Raw genomic sequence first — 25,202 nt, 5'->3', positions numbered from 1 at the left:
CCCATAGCTGCTTTAATAAAATTATGTTTTGAGATCATGATCAAGTTACAAGGAACAAAATTAAATATTTTTCTGGCCCAGTAAAGGTGACGGCACTCAAAAACGAAACTGCAAAACAACAACCCAGAACTCTGCTGAGAGGACAAACTAGGGCAGGGTTGGGAAGGGAAAAACACTCCTTCCCCAGTGAGTCAAAGAATTGACTGACACGACGGTAATTGACTGTGCAATGGTAATGCATGCCCCTAGAGGGGACATCCTTTGATATAGCCCCATGACCTCTCGGCACATGCCCGGATGTTGACACGCAACCCGTAACGCAACAAGATAATTTAAGATTAGATTCTCAGGGAAAAACATAAAAATCCTATTCGCAAGCAAATATTTAAATTACACTACAAAAACTTTCCATTATTGGTGCGGGCGTGCGGACTTGGGCGACGGGGCGTGAAAAAAAAAACACATGCGCAATGCCCGAATGCGTGAGTATTATAAACGGGATACAAAAGCAATCAAATTGCAGTAAAAACAAAAACGATCACATTTCTTTATGTCTAACGAAACTGTTATAATTCCACAAATAGCGAGTTATACTCTATGACCTCTATAGACAGCCATCGCCTTGTTGATGGGAAATCTATAATGGAAATAATATTGACATCGTCGATTTTCATTTAACTGATATATGGTTTTTCTAAAACAGTTGTCTGGATTAGGATCCCTCATGTCGTTTGTCCTTATTTACGTTCTTGCAAAGCAAACGTAAGAGAAATAAGCCTTCAATCCCGAAGTTCTGATGCCCGAATCATGAGCGTTTTTCCCGAAAAATTTCAATTTCTGAAACTGGGGGGCTTAAGACCCTTACCTACCCGTCGAAACCCCAGCCTGAAGGCCTGTGCATCTCACCAGAGGAAATTGGACACGGTCCGAAATGTAGTATGGGAGGTGCCATTGACCAATGAGAGGCCTCGCTCTCTCTGGACACGGTCCCTCGACTCGAGTGCAAAGGGAAGCATAGTGTGTTGTTTTTCAGCGATTTTACCCATAAAGTAGTAGCAAACGAACTGTTGAGCACTTCACAAAAAGGGAAGTGATTAAGGCTACTGTATGGATCTTTTGTTGCGATATATTCGCTGGATAACTAGGAATAACGTTGCCCTTAAGTGCTATATTCCAAAATGGCGTCTTGTTTTCGAGCAGCCGTAGTGGGTTGATTCAGTCGCGTTTTGTATAAAGATGGTTGAAAGCTAGAAGCCGAAAATCTCATGAATTTAATGTTCGATTCATATATTATACTTTCTTGGGAAAGCGCCCCATAGCACCCCTAACGTTTTGGGCTATTTGAGTTTAAAAGTGGGTGAATTTTAGAGTAAATAACATAGCAATGACACCTTGATTTGCTGATTTCATTGAAAACCAGCCGTCAAATAGAGCGAAGGTAGACGCTAGTTTAAAAGTTATTTTCTTACGCCAGAAGCCAAGATATCAATATATATCTTAAGAAGTGTGGAGAAAATTGGTGTTTCATTCTTTCCATTATGATTTTAGCCTAATTTGATGTTGTTGTTGGAAATTAGTATAATTATTTTTTACAGGTAATCCAGGGATCAGTTGTCTCTTAGACTATATTATGAGGTAAAGGTAAAGTCTGCATGCGAGCCAAGTGGCCCATCAGGCCAGAGTTTATCCCGGTTTCTGTAGCATGAAGCGACTAGGAGTATTTCTACTCCCCCCTGGATGGGATGCTAGTCCATCGCAGGGTTACCCCCAGCATTAAGTTCGCCGGTACCCATTTATACACCTGGGTGGAGAGAGGCACTGTGAGAGTAAAGTGTCTTGCCTAAGAACACAACTTAATGTCCCCGGCCAGGGCTCGAACCCGGACCGCTCGAATTTTCATTAAAGATTAAAGATTAAATGTATATTTTCTAAAATCAGAGTTTTATCTCTCGTGGCTTAACGTTATTTTGTAATCAGAAACAGAAAACATAACACATCTGCAACCATTAACATTTTGACTCAAGAACAAGTTTTAAAGAAATTAAATTTTGAAAAATATGGCGGATTGAAAAATCGACGATGGATGGATGTCGATTAACACGACAATGCAGATATCACCCTGTGGGAAATCGTGCAGCATGACTGAATATTTAAATTGATTCAAGAATCCTAATTCCTCTCCACAGACAGATAAACATCACTTTTGTTGTTCCAGCTAGCTTGTAAAATCAACGCACTTTTGTCTTCTGCCTTTTGTCATTTATCCTTAAACGTGATTAGATTTGTGTTTACGGTGAATGAGCGGATTTACGGCGAGAGGCGTTGGGGCACCCAGCCCCAGCGCGGTGGGGGGGGGGGGGGGGGGGGAGGGGAGAGACTCTCATATAAAAAGGACGGGGTTCCTTGTCGGAAATTTCGAAAGGAAAATCCAAGAAGTACCAAGATCCTGTTTTGTGGGCGTGGCTTGAAGATTTTTTCACCTCTGAGAGGTTTCATTCTAAAACAACACATTAACTGACACTTACTTCCATAATTTTTGATCCCGATTAAGGCGATTGCTTCGAATTCCTTCTACATGTAAAGTTGATTGTCAAATATCTCCTGTCATATTGTTTTTGGCTCAATACCCTAAAAGGTACTATGAAAACTCCCGCTGTGTATTTTTTGAGCCCGCTAAACATCTCTAGGGGTACCAAACCGCTTTTTTTTTAACCCGTAACTGCTTCTTCTCCGGGGCATTCAACAACACTACGACCTCCCTCGCTACTCGCTCGTATAGGACCATCACTAAATGCTCGCTTATGGGGAGTGTCCACACTGAAGTGTTCGTTATAGCAGGCATTCGACAAGGTTTCGTAAAATTCCCAATATATCATCCCCCTGAAAGCAGCGCCCCTATCCCCACCCTCTTTCCCCTCGAAAGTACCTTCCAAAAATTTGTCGCCGCTAATAAATTCCAAAATGATTAAGGTACTCGCGATCTACTACAAGGGAAGGAATCGTTTATGCCTAGAAGCGTTGTGAAATGTCACTTCGTGCTTTACGAGTTGATGTCGCAGTATAAAAACAAAACCCGTAGAATTTTGCTTGGGTATAGCTAAAACGGTAACGAACTAACAGGAACTTTTCCCTTGAAATTGCCGAAAACTCTGCATTATTTTCCACAGGATCGTATCTAATGTATCATTTCATCAAATTAAAATTGAATGCCGAGATCAGTTGATACAGCAGACTACCATAGCAGCTCATAGCAGCGCGTCATGAAGTACAAACAGCTTACGATATCTGACTGCCTTTGCTGTCGACCACCGACAACACGGTCTAATTTTCAGCAACATAATTTTCAATTGGTGGAATTTCATGTCATGCATGTTTTAATTATGAACCTTTTATTAGAATTTCCGCTTAGTCGCACCAGCTTTATATATCTGTTTTTTATCAACCAGATTTAACCCTCTTCCCCCCCCCCCACCCCACAACCCCCGCTCTCGAAAGTAACGGCCCCCCGAAAGAAGCGAGCCTCAGCCCCAAAGGCTGCTAATTTTAAAAGTAACGAAGGTCGTTACTTTCGGAGTTTTGAGATGTGTATATCAAGAGATTTTTTTCTCGAGTAATTTCTTAACTGTGCACTGACAACATATGAACAAAAGTTTGATATATCGAAAACTCCACAAAAGTATTAGACGGCTGAAACACGTTTCAAACGTCTAGGACCTCTTTATTTTGAAAATGACTTGGGATCAACAACAGTGGCAACTCAATCTTTTACGTAATGCCATAGTTAAAGACATTAAAAGAGTATGGTTTTGAAGCGCGGCAAACTTCAAAGGATGACACCAAAAATGCCAAGATTTATTTTGCAAGGTCCTAGATCGTGCACACCTTGTGTTTTGTGCACGGTCAAGGTCAAAAAAACAAACAAAAAGATGCAACAATAATTGAGGAAAAAATCCGGTTTGAAATGCTGTGTAACTGTCGACGTGTTCTTTATAGTATTAGACTACTGTAGGCTTTCTTTTCAGATGGTGGCGTTTAAAGGAATGGTGTTGGTGACAACAAGTTCCAAATGTTAAGGCGAAATTGTCCCCGTAGAATAACCTTTGTCATGGAGGTATGTTAATTCCGAATATCCATCCATCCCCTCTGTAGCTATGATAATGAACCAGTCTTTACTTGAATCTCAGGGTGAATAGCTGATTGTCTAACGGGGGTGCTTCCACTCCGTCCGAAACACTTTAAATATATTCTTTTGACACCCGCTTTCAAACTTATTTTGAACATAGGCAACCGAAAGCAGTAAATAATCGGGTTCATCAGAGACTGAATAGCAAAAAGTAGGAACACCCAGCCCAGCCCTTTCCGACTTGGTTGAATGCAGTTGCTACAAACTCGAGTTATTGCCAAATACAGCATAGCAGGAGACCACGTGACCATGAAACCTCCACTGATCAGTAGTAGAGTGACAGCCAAAGCCTTTTCCTTTTCTTGGTCGGCTAAATCACCGAGGTTTTGTCGTCGCCTTCGTTGAAATGAAATCCAAATGATCATGTAGCAAGAAACTATAATAGCTATCACTACGATGGTGGTTGTTAATATTATAACTGAGGAAATTAAATCCTGTTTCAAAATTCCAGCTGTTTCAAACGTATTGAACGTTGTTAAAATCGCCGCTGAAATCCAAATCGACTTGACGGTTATTACGAAGACTCTCCTGGATAGAACTCTGTGACGTAGAGGCCTAACTGTGGCGTGCATTCTTTCCACTGCAATCCCAGCAAGGGTAAGGACTGACGCCAACTTAGAAAGTCTACTAAGTATATGCAACATCAAATAAGAAATAATCGATGGCTGTAACAGATGGATCACGTACAATGGTATCCCTGTAGCTAAAAACAAAAGGTCAGCCACACTAAGGTTTATAATCATCGCGTGCTTTCGAGTTCGGAGTGCTTTGGTCTTGAAGAAGACGTACAATGTCACAATATTTACCACGACTGCAATAGTACCAACAACAGCAAAAGCTACAGTCCAAGCAGTTGCATCGGCATTTCTTTCAATGAACTTCATTGCCTCCTAAATATTTTGGAACTAAAAAGAGAATACAGGAGTTAATAAATATGTCATCATCGACTCCAAAAAAAAAAAAATAGCATTTCCTACTTTGTTAAACACTAGGTAAATAATAATGTGAATAACGGAAAACAAAATCAGCCACTCAAATTAAGTATACCGTATACCGGAATAGTTCTAACTCCTTTTTGAGAGGTGACAATCTAATACAACGTACGAAAGGTAATTTATTAATGATCCTAACAATCGTGATGTTTTTAATGAACTTCCTACACCGGTTTTGTTGAGTAATCATCATTGAAACTGCTTTAGTGGACATTCTGCCGATTTAAGGGAAAAGCATCAGCATCGTTACTTCGTCTCCTTCACAAAATTTTACCGCAAAAATTATCGCCATTTTATACTCTTTGCTTTCAGTTTGATGCCTGGGTTTCAGGTTGATTTGTTTGTTTGTTTGTTTGGTTTATGAAAATTCATGTAATCCTCCTCTTACCTACATACGTTGCTGAAGCTCAAACCAAGTAATAAAAGTCGTTCACTCCCGTTCTTCTTATTCCGTTACCTAAAATGGGAACTAAAAATAAAATACTAATAATAGAAACCGACAAAAATGAACTTGTGTTCGCAAAAGAGCGAGAAAATTTTCTTTTGTTTACAAGCAATAACGCTAAGGGCTTTCAGGTTTTGTAAACTTTACTTGCGCAAATCAAAATAAACGAACTCTTTGTTTTCATAAGCAGTCGCTGCATGAATGACGCATTCACATCACCATCCTAACCCACCACCCTTAATTGCACCATGACTACCATGGTGTAATAATTACAGATCAGTACGTGATTGCGGCAGTCTTCATATGAAGGTACATAAGCAAATCAGAGACCCTCTGGGATGCTAAACAGTTATTAAGCAAGAAGGAACCATTATGCTGACTGAACTTCATTAGATACTTGAGCGAATTTAACAAAATGAAAATAAACAATGGCAGCAAAGAAAATTAAGGCCCACAAGGGACTGGTTTTGGTGTTCAGTAGAAAATTCGTCAAAATCGTTTTTGTTTTGTTTATTTTTTCATTATTAAAGACGGCAAATTTGTTCTTCCAAGATTCCTTTTAAGTGAGCTAAGTGCGTTTGATCGGGATATCGTATTCTTTTATTTAAGGGATCAATTTGTTTGGATAATTTTTTTTGGAACCGCATTTGAACCTGTAGTTATGATAAGCACGGTACGTCATTGCGTACCATCCCATAGTCAGACCTTATAAACTGCAGCGGAACACTGTTTTAATGCAGAACGATAATCTTCGGCCATGCCAAAGTTACCTACAATGATAGAAAATACCTTGGACAAAACCCCGCTATAGCAAACCCTGCTTTGAGAAAAGCAATTCCCTGACCGTTGGCGCTTCGTCTTCGGGTTTTAGTTCGCTGAAATACGGTGAATGAGAATAAGCGATGGTGCGCCTTTTATGGAAAAAAACGATAAATTTTGTTGTTCTAGTTTGTCATGTGAATTAAGTACATATACAGCTAGCATTCTATTCATGTCATCAATGAAATGACATAGCTCTTAAAATAACTTGTCAACAAATTTTATTTTCAATTCAATGCTCCAAAGCATGAGAGAGGTGGCACGCTCTGCGATTACTGAATCCGCGACTACTGAATCGCCCTAAGCGCGAGCTTTTGAAATCGCTAGTTTTACAGCAATATCGAGACTGTTTAGGGCCAAAAAGTATCATTTAAGAGAATTGGGTTCTATTTTTACAGCTGTTTGAGAAAGGCTGCCGCACAAAAGCGTGAAAGCGGATGCAGTGATGCCGAAAGGGACTATGAGTAGTGACAGATTACCATTGCTTCGTCGAAGTTGTTTCAGCACGATAGATGGAGACAGCTGAATGCGCGTATTCATAGTTTCTATTTCGTTGGCGCTGGAACATCGTGAACTCCGATCAGACAACTGATAACTTTCCCTACCCTCAATTTAATTCTACATTAATGTCTACACTTTTTTCTCAAAAAAGCTGTAGCAAAATGCGCACTATTCTCAACAAGATGCGCTCTGTGCACACTACAGTTTTGAATAAAAGTGAAACTGATCATACTCACCCCGAAATCACAAACCGTCATTTGCGATCTCCTTTGAACTAGTGTCGTAAACAGTAATAACAAACGAGCAAAAGGAAGCTTTTCAAGGCTCAGTTACAGCATTGTGACGCTAACGCACACATACAATTGTGACGCTAATGATGCATTGAAAGGTTTTGAAAGTCATTGCCAAGCACACTCCACTGTTTTTAAAAGATCACTTTGAATACAGTGACAGGTAATCTTAATAAGCATATAAAATGGTCGGATATCTTTTCGATGATTTCTATTTACGCTGGATCGATTTAGCAAGCTATTGACAGCGATGGCAAAAAAGGTGCTCAACCCGGGTAACTCTCAATTAGTTCCAATGAAACAAAACGTCAATCGTTTTGTTCTTTATATAGGGAAAATAACGATCTCGTTACTGCTCTAAGGCGTTGATTACCATGTAATTTAAAGGTGGGTTTCTCTCGATTTAAGTCATGCTCAGCCACTATTAAATGCACTGTATTATAAAAAAAGTCGCAAATAACTAGAAGTACCCGTCTAAACATATTTTTGGTTTAGAAATGAAATTAATTTTGCTTAGGTAAGGTTCTGAGTTGGCTGAGACATTAAAATAACCTGTAACCTCCAATTAAAATTTTTTAATGTCACTTATTGAAAAATATGACAGCATGCTAAGGTTCTTGCTGCTCAGTCCTCAACAGAAACCAGAAGTATACTTACGGTGTTGCGGCTCTCAACTTATCATGATGGAACTGGTGTACTAAATTTGTTTGCTGAACACCATCATGAATAAGTGCCTCATGGAATTCGTGACAACTTTGCTGTCATTCAGGTTGGCAGCGATTCAATTTTACGAACTTTATGCTTTATTTTTGCAGGCTACTGTACACTTTATTTTGCATTGGGCAACTTCAGTTTGCTTTGTTTAGTTTGGTTACTTTACAACTGTCATTGTCAATCCATCGAAAGGGACTGGATCTGTTGATTCTACGGTTAATTTTGAGCTTTAAACTTCAAATTGGCACGGCAACTTGTTGGGAAACAAGGATAATTGCTGAGCATTACAAACATACACTTTCATACAAATTGGGATAAAACCGATTGTAGTAGATCAGACGTTTTTCAAGTTCCACTTTATTCGGCAAAACTTTTTAATCTTTTAGTGAATTCTATGACCTTAAATTGTATGCCTTAGCTCCGTTAAACTAAGGCTCCTCAAAAAACTAAAAAAATGTATTTAATTCAGTTTGAAGGATGTTGGTCAATTGCAGGTTGCCCCCTACCATGCCTGCCTGTTTGTCCCAGCACGATCGACAATCTTTCCTGACAGTTTTCAGGTACCTGTTCAAGCCGGATAGCCACCCTTACACCATTTCATTATATTAAGTTCTCGTCCACGCTGCACCGGAGAATTGTAAAACGCCGCTGTGGCATCAAATGTTTTACGTCCACACTAAGACAGAGGAATTTGAACAATCGCCGGCAGCAGAAACGCTTTACTGCACCCTTGAGGATTAGGGTTAATCACATTGAAACGCTAAAACTCAAAGCCGCCGTTTTCAAATTCCTCCAGTTTGAAGAGCGTTTTTGAAAAGCTCTGGATCCGTTTTTGGTCCGGATTAGTGTGGACCTTAGTGCTTGCCGTAGAAGAAGAAATTCAATCCGACATGCTAAAGATGGCTGCTTTCCTTCAAACAGGGGAAAAGTGACGATTAAACAAATTGTAGTAGAACCTGGTTTTAACGGCCACGCAGTCGGGAATTCGCAAATTGATAAAACCTTTCTGCCAAAAACTACCTTGTACATGGACGTTGTTGAATACCAATTTTATTACTGAGAACATTCATCATTCAAACTAAATGTAAAAAAAGTTAATCTCTACCTTAAACGAACGCGTCAATTCTCAGCTATTAATTAAACCTTATCAGGAATCTCTATTTATCATTTAAGTAAAGTAGTTCCGAGGTTTCAACATCAAGGTCGCCCATAAGCCTATTCGCACCATCTCGAACACACTTTAAAAGCCAAACGGACAAGATCGAGAAAGAGGCTTCCAGAGGAATCGTGTACAAGATCAAACGTAAAGACTGATTGTGTTTACGTTGGTCAGACATCATGCGCGCTAAAAACACGCGTAAAGGAACACGCAAAGGCCATTGCCACATTGGATAAAAACTCTTTGTTGACCAAACACCATATGCTTCACAATCACCAAATAGATTTGGAGAGTGTTGAAATTGTTGACAGATCATCGACGTGGCGACAAAGACTAATCCTTGAAGCTTGGCATTCCATGCGGGATAGGAACGCTATAAACGTACACATAGCGCTACCAAACATTTACAATATCATTAAGAATTTTTAGAGTCATTAAGAATACCCTAGAGACTATTGTTACACTCCTTCGAGGCGTGATTTAGTTTTATCACATATTGTATACATATACCAAGCAGGACGCCATTAAACATTTGCATTTTTATCTTTGCTGAAGAAGGCAACGGTAGTAGCCGAAACGTCCAGTATATATTTTTAGCCAGTGTCAAGTTTTTATTTCTTTTTATTAAAATATTTAACGTAGAAGTAATACAGACTCGTTATTTTAGTTGCAAAATTCTAGAAATTCAAACTAGAGTTTTCATTTTATTTAACTTAAGGGGAAGGTTAACATGAACTTAAATGAAATTTTAGGAAGCTTAAAGAGGGATTGAAAGGGAAAAAAGAGAAAGGACTTCAAATCACAGGGTGACACGTAATAGTTTGTCAACTAACAAATTTGTGGCCCTCTTAAATGTACTAAAAGTTAAAAATCTACTATATACAATAATCAAAGATTGTCACTAAAATATCGCAATTTAAAAATTATTATTTAAAAAAGGAGGAAAAATCTTATTCTTGAGCTGACTTAATTTAAAATGTTTGTACAAAGCGTTCTTAAGGACATTTACAGATGAAGGGGCGCGCAGCTTAAGGGGGAGGTGATTCCAGCATTTAATAGTCGTTGCAGAAAACGTGCGACCTCCCTCTTTCGCTCTATTAAATCTTATCGGTAAAATGGTAAAATTAGCGCCCCGTGTATTCCTATTGTGCTGGCTGTTATTTAGTCTTAATAAATCGTTTATGTATAACGGGAAAGCACCAATAATCCTTTCATGAGCTATTGTACATCTTTTCATATCAGTCTCGATGTAATATGGTACCCATCCTAAGGTATTAAATAAATCTACAGTGCTAGGGCGTTGTTGGGCGTCAAGGATAATACGAGCACAGCGTTTTTGCAGTCTGAACATCTTACTTGTGTTGTCGTGGCTGCAGCAGCTTGTCCATGTTACGCTGCAATATAATATCAATGGCTTAATTAAAGGATTGAAATTTGTGGCAGACATGGAGAGGGGTCAAGCTATGGAAACCTAAGAACTTTGTCTCTAGCTCTTGGTGACTATATCAAAGCAAAAGAATGTCTAGAGAAAGCACTTGCGATCGCAACTGAAATTAGTGATCGACAAGGAAAACCATATTTTCAGCTACAATTAGGAGCCTAGTCTCTCGGCATAAAATATGCTGATGCTAACAAATGTTTCAGAGGAGCACTTCTGATTGCAACTGAAATTGGTGACAGAAACTGCGAAACAGGATGTTACAAACATCTAGGAAATCTGTTTCAACGTCTGGATGATGATGTCAAGGCCAAAGAACATTATGAGGGAGTACTTGCTGTCAGCAAGTAAAGTGACGACAAAGTAGATGAAGCAGCTCTTTACGTTGACCTGGGGAGTCTATTTACATCCAACAATGAACATACTACGGCGGAAGAACACCTCGAGAATGCATTTTCAATAGCTTAAGAGGTTCAAAACTTTAAAAATAGAGTTTTTCTGCTACCAGAACTTTGCACGGGCGATGATACGGCAGGAAAAAGAACTGTAAGTGTTTCCAAGTATTTGTTTGAAAGTATTCAAAAATAAGAAGATTGCCGAAGTTTTCTGAAAGACAATGATGAATTCAAGGTACTTTCTTCAGATGGGTATAACTCTCCCTACAAGGCACTCAGTACTTTGTCTTGTGTCGCTGGGAATCCTAATATAACAAAGCCCTCTAGGTTGAAGGGCTACGACGGTCTAGGGCCCTATCAGACTTGATGGCAGCTCAGCACTCTGTTGAAAGGGAAATCTCAGCTGACCCGCAAACATGATCTGGCATTGAAAATGTCGTGAACCTGCAAAGTTCATCATTGTTCGTGATCGCCACCTGTACCGTGTTCCATTTCCACTTACCGTGGAATGTAATTTTCAGAGACTTTCAGAATTCGCATTGTTCCTTAATTGACGACTCTCAAATGCACTCAAGACAGTCCTCCCGACTATCACTGTCAGACCAGAGCTCTGATAGTGGGTGATCCTGAGGTTGGTGAAGTACTTTTGAAGGGTTGCGGAAAAGCCATCCCACCATTGCCCTGTGCAAGATAGGGTAACAAGCAACTAAGCAGGCGGTACTTCAAGAGATAAATTCAGTGAGCCTGATACACTTAGAGGCACATAGTAATGCGGAAAGCTTGCGCCTGTTAGAACTGGTATTCGACTTCCACATGAAACTGACTGCTTGTTGACGGTAAGTGAAATTTCGCAAGTTCAGCTGTGAGCCAAACTTGTTGTACTTAGCTGCTGTCACAGTGCTCGCGGGCAGATTAAAGTCGAAGGAGTTGTTGGCATTGCTCGAGCGTTCCTAGGGTCCAGTGCACGCTCAATGTTAGTGGCACTGTGGGCCCTAGCGGACAATGCAACAAGGCAGTTTATGAATCGTTTCTACGAGCATCTTGTCCGTGGGGAGAGTGCCAGTGAATCTCTTTACCTGGCCATGAAGTGGATGAGAGGCAACGGCTTTGCCAAGATTTCTGAGTGGGCAACGTTTGTGCTGATTGGGGATAACGTCACATTTGACTTTGGAAATAAAAGTAAGTGTAAACATTTCACTCTACCATGAGAGACTGGGACTACAAGCAAGCCTGCATGTGGAACTGCGGACAGTTCGCGTTAATCTAAACCTCCAAAGGGAATTGGCTTAGAAGTAAAATAACTTAAAACTTGGTTTGTCTGCTTTTTTTTTTTTTTTTTTTTCCAGGAAGTTAATACCTCAAAAATGGAAATCTCCAGGCAGACATCAAGCGAGCAATGACCTGAGAAACTTTTTGCAAGGGTAAAAAACTAAGTGCTTTGTTGGTTTTGGTTCTCTTCATTCTTTGAGAAAGGCCTTTTTCATGACAGGATTTCACTTAAATGTCAAGTGGAAACGGGCAAGTGATGCAGATAGCCTAGATTTATTTCAGAAGCTTGTATAAAATATGTATGTAATCAAATTTCATTATTTTAATAACTAGATCTTAGGATTTTGTTGTATTTGTATACGTACTTTTTTAACATTTTTAGACTTAACAATTTTAAGCTACTGTATATTTGCAATTTCCACCGGGCTTAAGATATTTTATTATTATAGTTAAATACAACAGAGGACACAGCTATTGTCTGGAAGCCCCTTGCAACGGTTTACATGTACTTTGGAAAGTGATGATGTTTTATTAGTCAACTGACTACAGACAAAGCTAGCTGAAGAAGGATTTCAAGTCAAATAGTACTTCGAAAGGGACAAAATATATTTTTGGACATTTTATACTGCAACGCAGTGACATTTACCAATCATAATATTACCAGCCTATGCGAAGGACAACTGAGAACCATCGTATTTTACAGTAATTATTTCCTAAGGTGGTTTCCAGGTACATGTTGGAAGTAAAGTTTGATTCGGCAGTTGTCGTCTTTGTCTACTCTACGCTCCCGGTGCTCGAGCTGCATTAATTCTTAAAACCACGTCAAAGTTACATCATTTTAATCCTCCAGTTAACAAATAAAGAAGCCTCGACTGTGCTCTGTTCTGTTGTAAAGCACGCAGGAAGCGGTAGAGCACGAAAGAAGTGTAGGGGAAAACACGAGACGTAGTCGAGTGTTTTTCCCTACTTCTTGAGTGCTCTACCGCTTCCTAAGTGCTTTACAACAGAACAGAGCACAGTCGAGGCTTCTTTATTTGTTTTATGATAAAGAATCAGATAATTTCCCCACGCATTCGGCTGAATTTTCAAACCAAACTTTATTTTCCAAACGAGCAAAAGTGGCGTCAGCCGTGCACTGTTCTCTGGTAAAGCACGCTAAAATAAGCCAATCACAATCCTTGTTAGAATTGTTCAAATAATTTGATTGGCTAACGAAGCGACAGCTGTCAATCACAAACTGGACTTCAGCTAAGCTTTCAGTTTCGAGAAGTTTGAGCGGCTTTCGAGAGAAGAATGATGCCTTCAAAGTTCGCTTTTAAGTTAATTTTTAAATACGGATCTCAAGGCAGGTAAAGGTTTATAGTCCAGAGGAATCCGGCCGTATTGTGGCCCATGAAAACGAGCACTTTTCCAGTGGAAATTACGAAACGCGGAGCTCAAAGCTTGTGGATGAAAATGCGAAATGCCGGGTTGAATTTGAAAGGAGCTACAGTTATTTACGGCTTGTAGCCGCATGCAGCAAGATTGCCCGAACTAGCGTAAAAGTTAGAAAGACTTAACGACTCCCACTGGTTCTACTTCGAGCACAGAAGAGAATATCAGAGCAAGTGTTGCACTGACCACTCGTTGGTTTACTTCGCTAAGATGACCGGAGAACGAGCGTTACTACACTGCATGTAAGTGTTGTTTGAGCAAATGAGCATTCTTAATTGTAAATTTACAAAAATAAAGCTTCTCATCATAAACAGAGACAGTTCAATTGTTTTCTGTCGTTGTTTTACTTCTTAGTATAATTTCTGCCTTCGTAACAAAATTAATGTCTTTATCGAAGCACTGTTTAGGTTGACAATTTGTGTATTTCGCTACAGTTGTACATGTTTTGTCGGCGGGAATCTAGCAAAACTTGTTATTTTAGTACAGTTTAACACTACTGTTGCTAAAAATGGTCTCTGTGAGCCATATTTACTGCAGAAAAATAGCTCGCTTCTAGTGCGTTTGTCTGAGTCACAGGGGATGTTTAATTTGGGTCAAATTTGTCAAAATTCCGAAGCAAAATTTGGAAGCCAACTTACCGTCATCAACCCGTGCTCTGTTCTCTGATAAAGCACGCTGTTCCAGCCAATCAGAGCGCGCGTTATATGGAAACTTTATTATAATCTCTGTTAAGGACGGTTGTCGAAATGAAAAGGTCCGTGTTTAGTGCCCGTGTTGTAGCCATTGTAGGGTTTCTCTGCGGTTTTTTACCCTTGAGGCAAGATTCCCCGGTTGGAAAACATGTTCCCCGGTTACGGCAAGATAGGTGACTGGGTTAAAGCTATTGTGTTTTACCAATCTTGAATTCTCAGTACTTTAGAGACAGAGAACGAGATCTTTTTAGCGATGATAACTGAATTTCACCTAAAGGATTGAGTTTGGGTTGAGGCTACTGATATTTGCAATAATTAAAGAGCACAAAACGTGCTTTAAAATACATCAAAGGGAGGGCATTTAGAGTTCGGCCAATGAAAACAAGCCACCCCACTGTTTAAGTTAAAATTGATATTAACAAATTAAAATTCTAATACATGTCTGGAGGCAAGAAGACTGGTGTTTTCAGTGAAGAAGGGGATTTTTATTTTGGTACACAAGCTTTCACTTCAGAATCGAGAACTTCGTCTTCGTGGTAAGGGAAAGAATAAGCTTTTAATTGATTGTTAATGTTTGCTTTATACCTAAGCCTTCGACTTTGATGTTATATCAATGAGTAGTCTATTCCAGAACAGTCCCTTTTACAATGTTCTATGTAAACACACGGTGTAACCTAAAGATATAAAAATATCATGTCATTTTCTTTCGGTCATTCCCACTACAATACTTGACTAGATTAAACCTAAAGGTTACAAACATTAAAAGTTAAAATCTAAAGTACCGACGGAACTTTATGAAATGGTAAATCAGTTCGGCTAGGTATCGAGTCTTTCCTATTCACTTGCATTAATTTAAGCCGCCTTGAATTTTTTGACCGCAGAAACAAAATTCGTCATGAATTATAAATCGATGAGGAAAATTTAATTTCGACAAATTTGTTTTTAATCCTAGGTGATATATATTACTTTCTCTGAAATTTTGCTATTGAAGAGTGAGTTAATTCCGTACAAACATCAAACGGCATGAAGGCTTACTATTTACTTCCAGCGTGCTGAGGGATAGATATGCATGCAGCCTAGGATACAAAAGCTTCGAAAAACATCTACTACTATTATAAAATATATGCATGGCAATGAAAGTGTCTGAAAGAATATATTGTACCATATTTTAAACAGGGGTGTTTGTATTTTTTGGAGATATCAATTTCCAAACGTCTATTAATAACCAATCCTGGCAATACTCTACAAGAGTCCATGATTTCAAACTAAGGACGCTGAAGATGTATATATGTTTTAGTAAATGTTATTCTTACCTTAAATTAAGCTGATTTTCAAAATATTAATTGGCAAAGAAAGGACCTGCGTGGACATTTGAAGCACGAAGAATGAGACTACATGATGTAAGCATCAGATTGCGAATGACTTGGAAGTAACAACAAGTTTAACAACTACGTAACGTGCTCTGTTTTAACTTAGCTGAAAGCAAATAAATTGCGCTTTGATAGAGCAGTAAACCTGCTGCGCTGCCACCAGAGCAGTCTGTAAAAATCACACAGTAGGGCACCTGATACTTTGAGTAGTAAATTGAACACTTGCAGAAAGTGGTCCGGCTTTACAATTATTTTGTTTTCGATTTTTGACTTTAAAAAAAAAAAATTGAAATAACGAAAGGAAAAATGACTGGCGCGCTGCCAGTCAGAGTGTAATTAAACTAATTCAACCCCGCAATTAAAAAACAAACCTATAACTAAACAATCCTTGTAGATGCTGTCTAGAACAATATGCAATTTTCGAAATATCATCGGTTTAATTCGTAAATTATTTCATTCTTTGATCTTATTTCCTTCAATGAGGGGCAGCAATAAACCGAGAAGCGACACACACATTTTACGTTCTCAAGCCGGCCAGCTGTTCTGTTGTTCCTTTTTTTTTTTCGTAACTTGTATTGGTTAGGTCAGCAGACATAAGGAATAAGCATGAAGCAAAATGCACCAGGAAACTTAGAATGCACGAACTTTTACCAGAAAAGAATGATCGACGGCGAAAGTAACAAGTAACTCTCCGCTTCCCATCTCCAACACAAATTTTTAAAGCTCTCTATGTATAAAAAATAAGGTGATATTGAAAATTATGTTAATTGAAGTAGGCGGACGATCCTAATTAATCGTCGTGAAAAGCGAATTTTCCAAAAGAATGGAGACACACCATAGCAAGAAAGAACAAGATTAGCAACCAAAGAATATCGGTAAGTCATATGATTGACTCACTTGCTGTTATTTTTACGGTGTTCGTATGTCAATATTGCTGTTAAGAGTCACTGTCTGGAAATAGCGATCTAGGATCATTGGCCAGGCTCACTGGAAAAGTTGAAAATTTACAGAGTATGTAAATAACATGTAATTAACATGTAAATAATCAAAAAGAGACTGTAAAGATTAATTTACATGATTTTTCCCCTTTTACATGTTTTGGAGGTTTCATGTAAAAAACATGTAAATATTTCAAGTGAAACATGTAAATGATGAAGAAAACACTGTAAATGTTTCAAAACAAAGGGCTAAGATCATGGAAATAACATGTAAACTGTGCCTGCAAATACTGTAAATAGCCTGTAAATTTCTTGTGATTCAACCTGGAAACCCGTAAATAACATGTAAATTTAATACAGGGAGGCTGCCATAATACTGTAAATAACATGTAAATAAAAAGGGGAGGCTGTAAACAACATGTAAATAAAAAAAAGGGAGGCTGTAAATAACATGGAAAATGAAAACAGGAGCCTGTAAATAACATGTAAATCGAAAAAGGGAGCCTGTAAATAACGTGTAAATCGAAAAAAGGAGTCTGTAAATAACATGGAAATCAAAAAAGGAGCCCATAAAGAACATGTAAATCGAAACAGGGAGCCTGTAAATAACATGTAACTCGTAAAGGGAGCCTGTTAATAACATGTAAATGGAAAAAGGGAGCCTGTAAATAACATGTAAATCGAAAAAGGGAGCCTGTAAATAACATGTAAATTGAAACAGGGAGCCTGTAAATAACACGTAAATGGAAAAAGAGAGCCTGTGAATAACATGGAAATCGAAAAAGGGAGCCTGTAAATAACATGTAAATCGAAAAAGGGAGCCTGTAAATAACTTACAAATCGAAAAAGGGAGCCTGTAAATAGCATGTAAATGGAAAAGAGAGCCTGTAAATAACATGGAAATCGAAAAAGGGAACCTGCAAATAACATGGAAATTGAAAAGGGGAGCCTGTAAATAACCTGTAAATTGAAAAAGAGAACCTGCAAATAACATGTAAATCGAAAAAGGGAGCCTGTAAATAACCTGGAAATTGAAAAAGGGAGCCTGTAAATAACCTGTAAATTGAAAAAGGGAGCCTGTAAATAACATGTAAATCAAAAAAGGGAGCCTGGAAATAACCTGGAAATGTAAAAAGGGAGCCTGTAAATAACATGTTAATCGAAAAAGGGAGGCAGAAACCCTGTACGATAAATAACTTGTAAATAATAACTTGAAGAAAAATGCATGGAATGTACTGTTTTATTGTAATCAAATCTGTTGACCTTAATTATAATAGTAGAAAACATGCAAATTTATACAGAATCAGAAATTTATTGCAATCAGAACAAACTCAGTAAAATTCAAATAGTTTTTATATGCCATGAATAAGGTTTACAATGTACACATTGCAACAAATAAAACATGTTTTCTTTTCTTTCTATCCATAACAAGACGACTTTAATGTAATTTTGTGCATGGCCAAAATATTTTAAAATACCATGACTGAGCTCCTTTAACCGAATTCAAGCACTGTTCAAGAAGACTACTAAAATTCAAGACCTTTTCAAGATTGTGCAAAACCATGTCATATTCAACTCTATTTAATTCATAAATAGTAAAATGATTAAGAACTATACTGTTGTCAGCTACAACGAGTGAAAATTTTGCAATTTAGGCGTATTACTAAATTAAAATCGTTTGCAAATGGATACCTGTCTTAAATATACACTAAATTCACAAAGTCAAATGTAACATAATGATAATACCTTTGTCATAAAATGAATGGATAAACTGTTTTTTTCTTACTAAGTAATTAATGTAGGATTAAATTAGCCTTAATAATTATTATGAAAAATGTGGGAGGCACGATGGCCTCGTAGTTACATGTAGTGAGCTCAACTCCTGATCGAGCGGTCCGGGTTCAAGCCCTAGGTAGGTACATTCTGTTGTGTTGCTGGGCAACACGCATTACTCTCACTGCCTCTCCACCCAGGTGTATAAGTGGGTACCAGTGAATTTAATGGTGGGGTAACTCTGCAATGGACTGGCATCTCATCCAGGGGAAGTAGAAATAGTCCTAGTCGCTTCCTGCTACAGAAAGCGGGATAAGCTCCAGCCTGTTGGGCCACGTGGCTCATATGCAGACTTTACCTTTACCTTATTATGAAAATTACTGCAATGTAAGTGTGAAATATTGATCAACTTTTTTCATAGAGTGAATTGTTCTTTTGAAATAACAGAAAATAGGGAGAAAAAACATTTACCACAAGATAGAGATTGACATTTTAAATTCATCATAAAAACATTCATGGCAAAGGAATACTACATTGCATAACATAAAACAAGGCTTCTGACATCTTTTAGGCTATGTTTACAAAGTCACAGTTTCCTTCTTTTTCCAAAACTGGACAGAATCCAAACAGGACAAACATTTTGGACCCCTGACAAAACATTCACTGTAAACAATATTCAAAATTTTACTTTTTCTTTTTGTGATAAAAAAAAACTGTACTGTAAAAAAAAAAAAATTCATAGGGACCTGTTGAAATTGAAAGGCCTATCTAGTACCATAGTTCCCATAACACATCATAAGTTAATAAATTATTGTTCTGGTACTACATGTATGTAAACATAGCCGTTGCTTTTTATCAACCTAGTATCAACCTAGCAATCTAAGATATTCAAATTTAATGCTAATTCACTAACACAGGTACAGTGTAGGTGATACTTCAAAGCATTGAAAATAATGTTTAAAGTGGTTGAATTTATGCCAGAAAGTGTTGAAGGTCACCATGTTAGACTGTAATGCACCAGGGGCCCATTTCTCGAAGGTCCCAAAAAGTTTTCGCACCCAGAAAGCCATACCAAAATCTGAAATCTTATGCTTACAGAGCTGTTTTATTCGCTTATTCTCAATATGAACAGAGGTTTCCTTCACACAAGAAGTTTCAGGCATATACAGCTCTTAGTTTTTAGACACAGCTCAATTAAAGATGGCTTTATGGGCCCAAAAAGTTTCCAGGGCCTTCAAGAAATGGACCTCGGACCCCTTATAGAGTCATAGGTACTGTAGACTTCTCAGTGGCTGATTTTTTCCTGATCAAGCATCAATGCCAAGGAGTATGCATGTATTGACCACTCTCAATTTTACTTCATCCTACAAGTAACATAAAACATTTTGTTAAATAAGATAAGTTATGTCTGAGTATGAATCAGCAAATTCTGTGTATGATATCAATCAGCGAATTTTACACTGGAGTTATTATTTTGTTTCTTATCATTCCAATTTATACTGTGACATTTGAAATCGGACTGTAGCCGGTCATGTTAACTGGCCAAAGTAATTTTAGCTCGGTCACGTCTCATTTCTGACTGGTCAAGATATTTACGAAAAAATCAAGTACACGTAATGTGAGCTAAATTAAACCCACAAATATAGTTTGGTTCCAGTCACTGCTAGACCGTTTAAAGATTGGCTTAATATTTTTCTGAACAGATTTAAGCCCAGTCGCTCGAATGGCATTCCTATCGATCTTGAACGCATGACAAACAGCAAGCGAATGGTCTTTAGCCGTTCGAACAGATACATGTATGCATTGGTGTATGTTTTCATTAGAGGTCATGATAAAAAAGAGATAAAAACTCTCAGATTTACAGTTGGGGATTTGATTGTTTATTCAAGAATGAACAGCGTGACCGTCTCAACATGACATGACTGGTCAACATGACCGGCGAGTGAAGTTTTTGGCCGGTCAAGTCACCATTCTGGCCAGACATTGCCCGTTGACCGGCCATTATTTTGAGCCCTGAATATTCATCAATCAAACAGATCATACATCTACATCTGTAGCTACTGTGTGACAAAAAAATTTGCATCTCTGATTGGAAGGCACTGAATGTCAGAGGATGTAGAAGAACTAAACTCAAAATCCATGGCAGTAACTATTCAATGTTCACTATCTCCTACATTGTAATAATCATGGACAATTAATCAACCTCCTATCAAACAATGTTTAAATAATAAGTCAAATTATTTGCAGGCACAATTTGATTGTTTCTTACGTGCACTTATGCTCTATTGGTGGACAAAGGTACAGATGATGTCATAAAAGTTTGTTTTTGTTTCTTTGTTATGTATTACAAAGCAGACATATTCTATGTTGTTGTGCATCTGTTCAGTAATAGATCACAGAAGACATCAAAATGTGGTAAAAACATCAGTGACACACGCCTGAAAAATTCACAGATTCTGTGACACACTCTAGTAATGGCTTATGTGACTGTTTTTTGTTTTTACCACATTTTGATGTTATCTGTGATCTACTCAAGGCAGGAAAAAACCCAGGTCTGATTTCCTCAGCCAAGTAAATTTTGCTCTTGGGCAAGCGAAAATAGAAGTTCAGTGGCCCAGTGGGCAAGTGAAATTACAGTGTAGCGTCAGTAGTCTTGTGAATCTGACTAAAAATGCCAGCTTGATAAATGATAATTTCCAGTCATTCCATTTCAAAACTTAACACCTAAAGATTAGTTAATTATTAGGTTGAAAGCAAGAATTAGTTTGGAATCCGAGTGTACTTCATTTGCATTTGTCCTCTGATTTCCTTACTGGCCACCACACTGGCAACTAATATTTAAGTGGGGCAAGTGAAAACTGAAATTGACTGGCCCACTGGGCAAGTGACTTACAATTTTTTTTCCTGCCCTGCTACAGATGCATGAACAGATGCATGACACATGAAACCTAAATGTATTTGGTATGAGCCCAATTTTGTACAAGTAAAATGTACAGCTGTGACAGGGCTCTAAAGTGCTGTCTGGTCATCCCAGGGTAAGGTAATCGATTGAAATCAATCCATAAATTGATATAAATCAATAAATTGAAATTAATGTAAGTGTTATCAGTGCTATCGATCAATTGAAAGAAATTCGTACTCACATGCTAGAAAAGTTTCAAGTTATCAGTTTGATTTTACCAAATTTATCAGTCATTAGAGAATCAATTGAAAGTTGGTCTCTCTTTGTTAGTTCACCTAAACTGTAGAAAAATTGTCCCTCAACACAGTGTTTGATTGTAACTTTTTTTATGTAGATTTCAAAGGCACTACCAAAAACCCCCAAAACATAGTCCCTGATACATGTATGCCAGCAAAATATTCTGTTTACGAGATACAATGTTATGTTTTTATGTAGTTGTATTCATGATTTCATATTTCACTTTAAATCTTTTGTTCATTTCTTTCTTATTAAATGTTGCTTAAAAGATAAGCTAGTATCAGCAAAATTGATAATGCTTATTGAAAATTTGATCACAATTGATGACTCATGACGAATCCTTTTATTGATTTCTGATATCATTGACTAATTTCTATTGATTGTTATGAAATAATCGATTGACTATACTGTGTCATCCAAGACAAGTAGATTTTCCTGCCTGGGCAAGTTACTCTTCCTTTTTTTCAAGTCCTGTGTAGTTTTCACGACAGTTTGAGGTACATGTATACCTCTTCATAAAGTATCATAGTGTTTTTTTTGTGAAAGAAAATACCACAACATTTAACTTACTACAGTATCAGCACCAGTGGGTGCAATGTCCATGTACAGTTGTGTATAACAGCATATTGTAACTTGCGTGTAGGTACAACTGTAGACACTTGAGTAACTTCAGAATACTTACTCTAGCATAAGAGAAATTTCTCTGCTGAAGATGGCACATTACATGTCCTGTGTAGAAAAAAAAAAGAGTCCTGTGTAGTTTTCACGACAGTTTGAGGTACATGTACACCTCTTTATAAAGTGTCATAGTTTTTTTTTTTGTGAAAGAAAATACCACAACATTTAACTTACTACAGTATCAGCACCAGTGGGTGCAATGTCCATGTACAGTTGTGTATAACAGCATATTGTAACTTGCGTGTAGGTACAACTGTAGACACTTGAGTAACTTCAGAATACTTACTCTAGCATAAGAGAAATTTCTCTGCTGAAGATGGCACATTACATTTTAGCTTACTAGCATTCACATCAGAGGGCAACATAACCTTACAAGAGCATGCATCAGAAAGAATCATGAGGTGCATATAAGCCAATAACAAATGTCGCATGCTCATGCTCAGTTATCGAGAACGGATAATAACAGATAATAAAGTTCTTTATGCACGGCAGGTAAACATCACCAAAGTCGATTCCACAAGCAATGTAACTTCTCCTTGATAATGACACATTCACAACCAAAGGCAAAACGAAATGTATACGTATCTTGACGTTACTTTACTCTGCTCGTTCAATTTATGCAAAACTTGCTTACCTGTTGTTTTTGTTGCCTGTAATCGCTATCTTCAACTTCTGGGTAACGGTAAACTTTGCCTTGAAACCGTGCACGGTGACGAAGCGAAGGTAGAGTTGATTTTGGCCCGCTAAAACAGAGCTCGAGTTCGATGCAAGTTCCAACGAACTGCCAAACGTGGCGGGAGAACCGACAGAACCTGGTACCTAACATGAAGACCGCTGATTCCTGCTTGTTGGAGATCGGGCAATCACAAGGCTGGCATGCTCTTATAAAGGGACTGGGATAACAGTGATGGCAATGAAAGTACAAAACGGTAGAAATCACCAAAGCAAAACAAAACAAAACAAAACAAAACAAAAAACAAAGAAACAGTGAACATGCAAGGGCAGACTTAGTTGTATTAATCTTACTTGTAGAATGTGCATGTTTCGGAATATTTAACGCTCTAAATCGATGATATTTCGTTCATTCTCAGCGGTTCAGGGGCACAACTGTGACCTCGAACTTTCGCGATATGAGAAGTTTAATGTTTGTTGTTTTCGGATTGTTAAAAATGTCATTTTGGGTACCGAAAAAAAGTCTGCTATCATTTTCGGAAAGGCGATAAGACCTAACGTTTTCGGGAAATGGACAAAAAAGCCCTAATAAGTTCGAGAATACTCAAGCTCCTCTAGAATAACCGAACAGACAAATTTTTTTTGCGCAACCTAAAATTAACCTACAGAGCTTTGAAAGTACACCAGATAGCCTAAAACAGCGTTGAAAAGCATTCGAGAGGAAACGGTCGTTGGGTGTTCCTTATGGTTCCCTGCCTAACCTAACTCCGCGTCAGTTCAAACTCGGTCACCAGGGCTCTTTCCGTCTTGAACTCACACAACACGTGACGCTTTCATGGTCCTTCATGAATAAATACGTACGTGTCCGAGAATTAATTTTTCTCTTTTCTAGAGACGTAAGCTTGGGACGCCTGCATGTGCAGTAACAATTCTAGTTTTATTTTGTCGTTGTGGATGCGCGGAAAGTTCACAAGAAGACAGCTTCGTTAGTGCGGTGTCGCACCCGTGCAACTTCTAGGTTTTCCATTTACATGGTTTTTACGTGTTTCTTACAGGCTCCCTTTCTTTCATTTACATTGTTTTTACATGTTTCTTACAGGCCCCCTTTTTTCATTTACCTGCTTTTTACATGTTTCTTACAGGCCCCCGTTTTTCATTTACATGCTTTTTACATGTTTCTTACAGGCCCCCTTTTTTCATTTACATGGTTTTTACATGTTTCTTACAGCCCCCCCCTTTTTTCATTTACATGCTTTTAACATGTTTCTTACAGGCCCCCTTTTTTCATTTACATGGTTTTTACAGGGTTACAAACATAACATTTCCAGACTTTTTACAGCATTCGCTTGAATTATTTACACGTTCCTCACATGGTTTAGCAAAGCAATTTACATGTTTTTTACAAAGCCAGATACTGTAAAAGTGCGTAAAATATTTTACAAGTTTTTACATGTTCTTCAAATGATCATTGTCGACAAAGACAATGTAAATCACTATTTACAGAACATTTACATGCTGTACTAAAAGCTGTAAATTTCCTGTAATTTTATTTTACAAAACCCTAACATGTAAATTGTAATTGACAAAGAATGTAAATCAAGATTTACATACTGTAAATTACAATTGACATGTCCATGTAAATTTTCAACTTTTCCAGTGGCTCGAAAATTCGAAAATTCGAAAATCTCAATACTTTGCTTGAAGAACACTTTCAGGGAACTATCTTCCAGTGTACCATTTTCTAAAAAATTAAAGTTTTCTAGTAATAGATTCGGAAAAATCGAAAAGGCGAGTTTTGCATCATTAACTATGCATAAATTAATATGATTCATGAACAACTTTTCAAGAACCCTTGATCCTTTGGTGGCCAAAAATGGCAACTCGCAAGTTAACAACACAAACTTTGGTTTTTGGACAGCTTAGCAGACGTATGTGCCATTGGCATGGCAACATAAATAAATATAAACAGGCCTTTAATTTTTTTGGCAGTATTTACGTGCAGAAAATCTAGTCATTAGATTTTCTTCATCATTTCCACGCAACAAACTTGTGACACTGCTTACAAGCTAACACTACTGTTTTAGCAATACTTTTAAAACGAGAGATTTCAACTGGAGGATGTCAATACTCCGGTTACTTATTTCCTGAAGCATTTTCTCGCCAAATGTCTTGAAATTCTAATGCGTGGTTCTCGAAGAATATGCGTATTTCCGAGAAAGCTATTCAGCATTCACTCTCAAT

General features: G+C 37.9%; 1 long non-coding RNA gene across 2 annotated transcripts; it reads right to left on the bottom strand.

Annotated features, from left to right (window-relative positions):
* Positions 1-17,861: 17,861 nt before the first annotated feature.
* On the bottom strand, positions 17,862-24,194 carry LOC149098251 (uncharacterized). Of its 2 annotated transcripts, XR_016203916.1 has the most exons (3): positions 22,924-23,251; positions 22,294-22,340; positions 17,862-19,776 (listed from the first exon to the last, which is right to left on the bottom strand). It is a non-coding gene; the product is annotated as an uncharacterized LOC149098251 (long non-coding RNA). The 2 variants fall into 2 exon arrangements; XR_016203917.1 differs by lacking the exon at positions 22,294-22,340 and having other exon boundaries at positions 22,924-24,194.
* Positions 24,195-25,202: the final 1,008 nt, after the last annotated feature.

The sequence above is a fragment of the Orbicella faveolata genome, unplaced genomic scaffold (assembly GCF_042242905.1).
Source record: "Orbicella faveolata isolate gen_17 unplaced genomic scaffold, um_ofav_v1 contig_46, whole genome shotgun sequence".
NCBI lineage: Eukaryota > Metazoa > Cnidaria > Anthozoa > Scleractinia > Merulinidae > Orbicella > Orbicella faveolata.
Note: the sequence above shows the minus strand (reverse complement) of the source record. Positions and strands in the feature narration are given on the sequence as shown.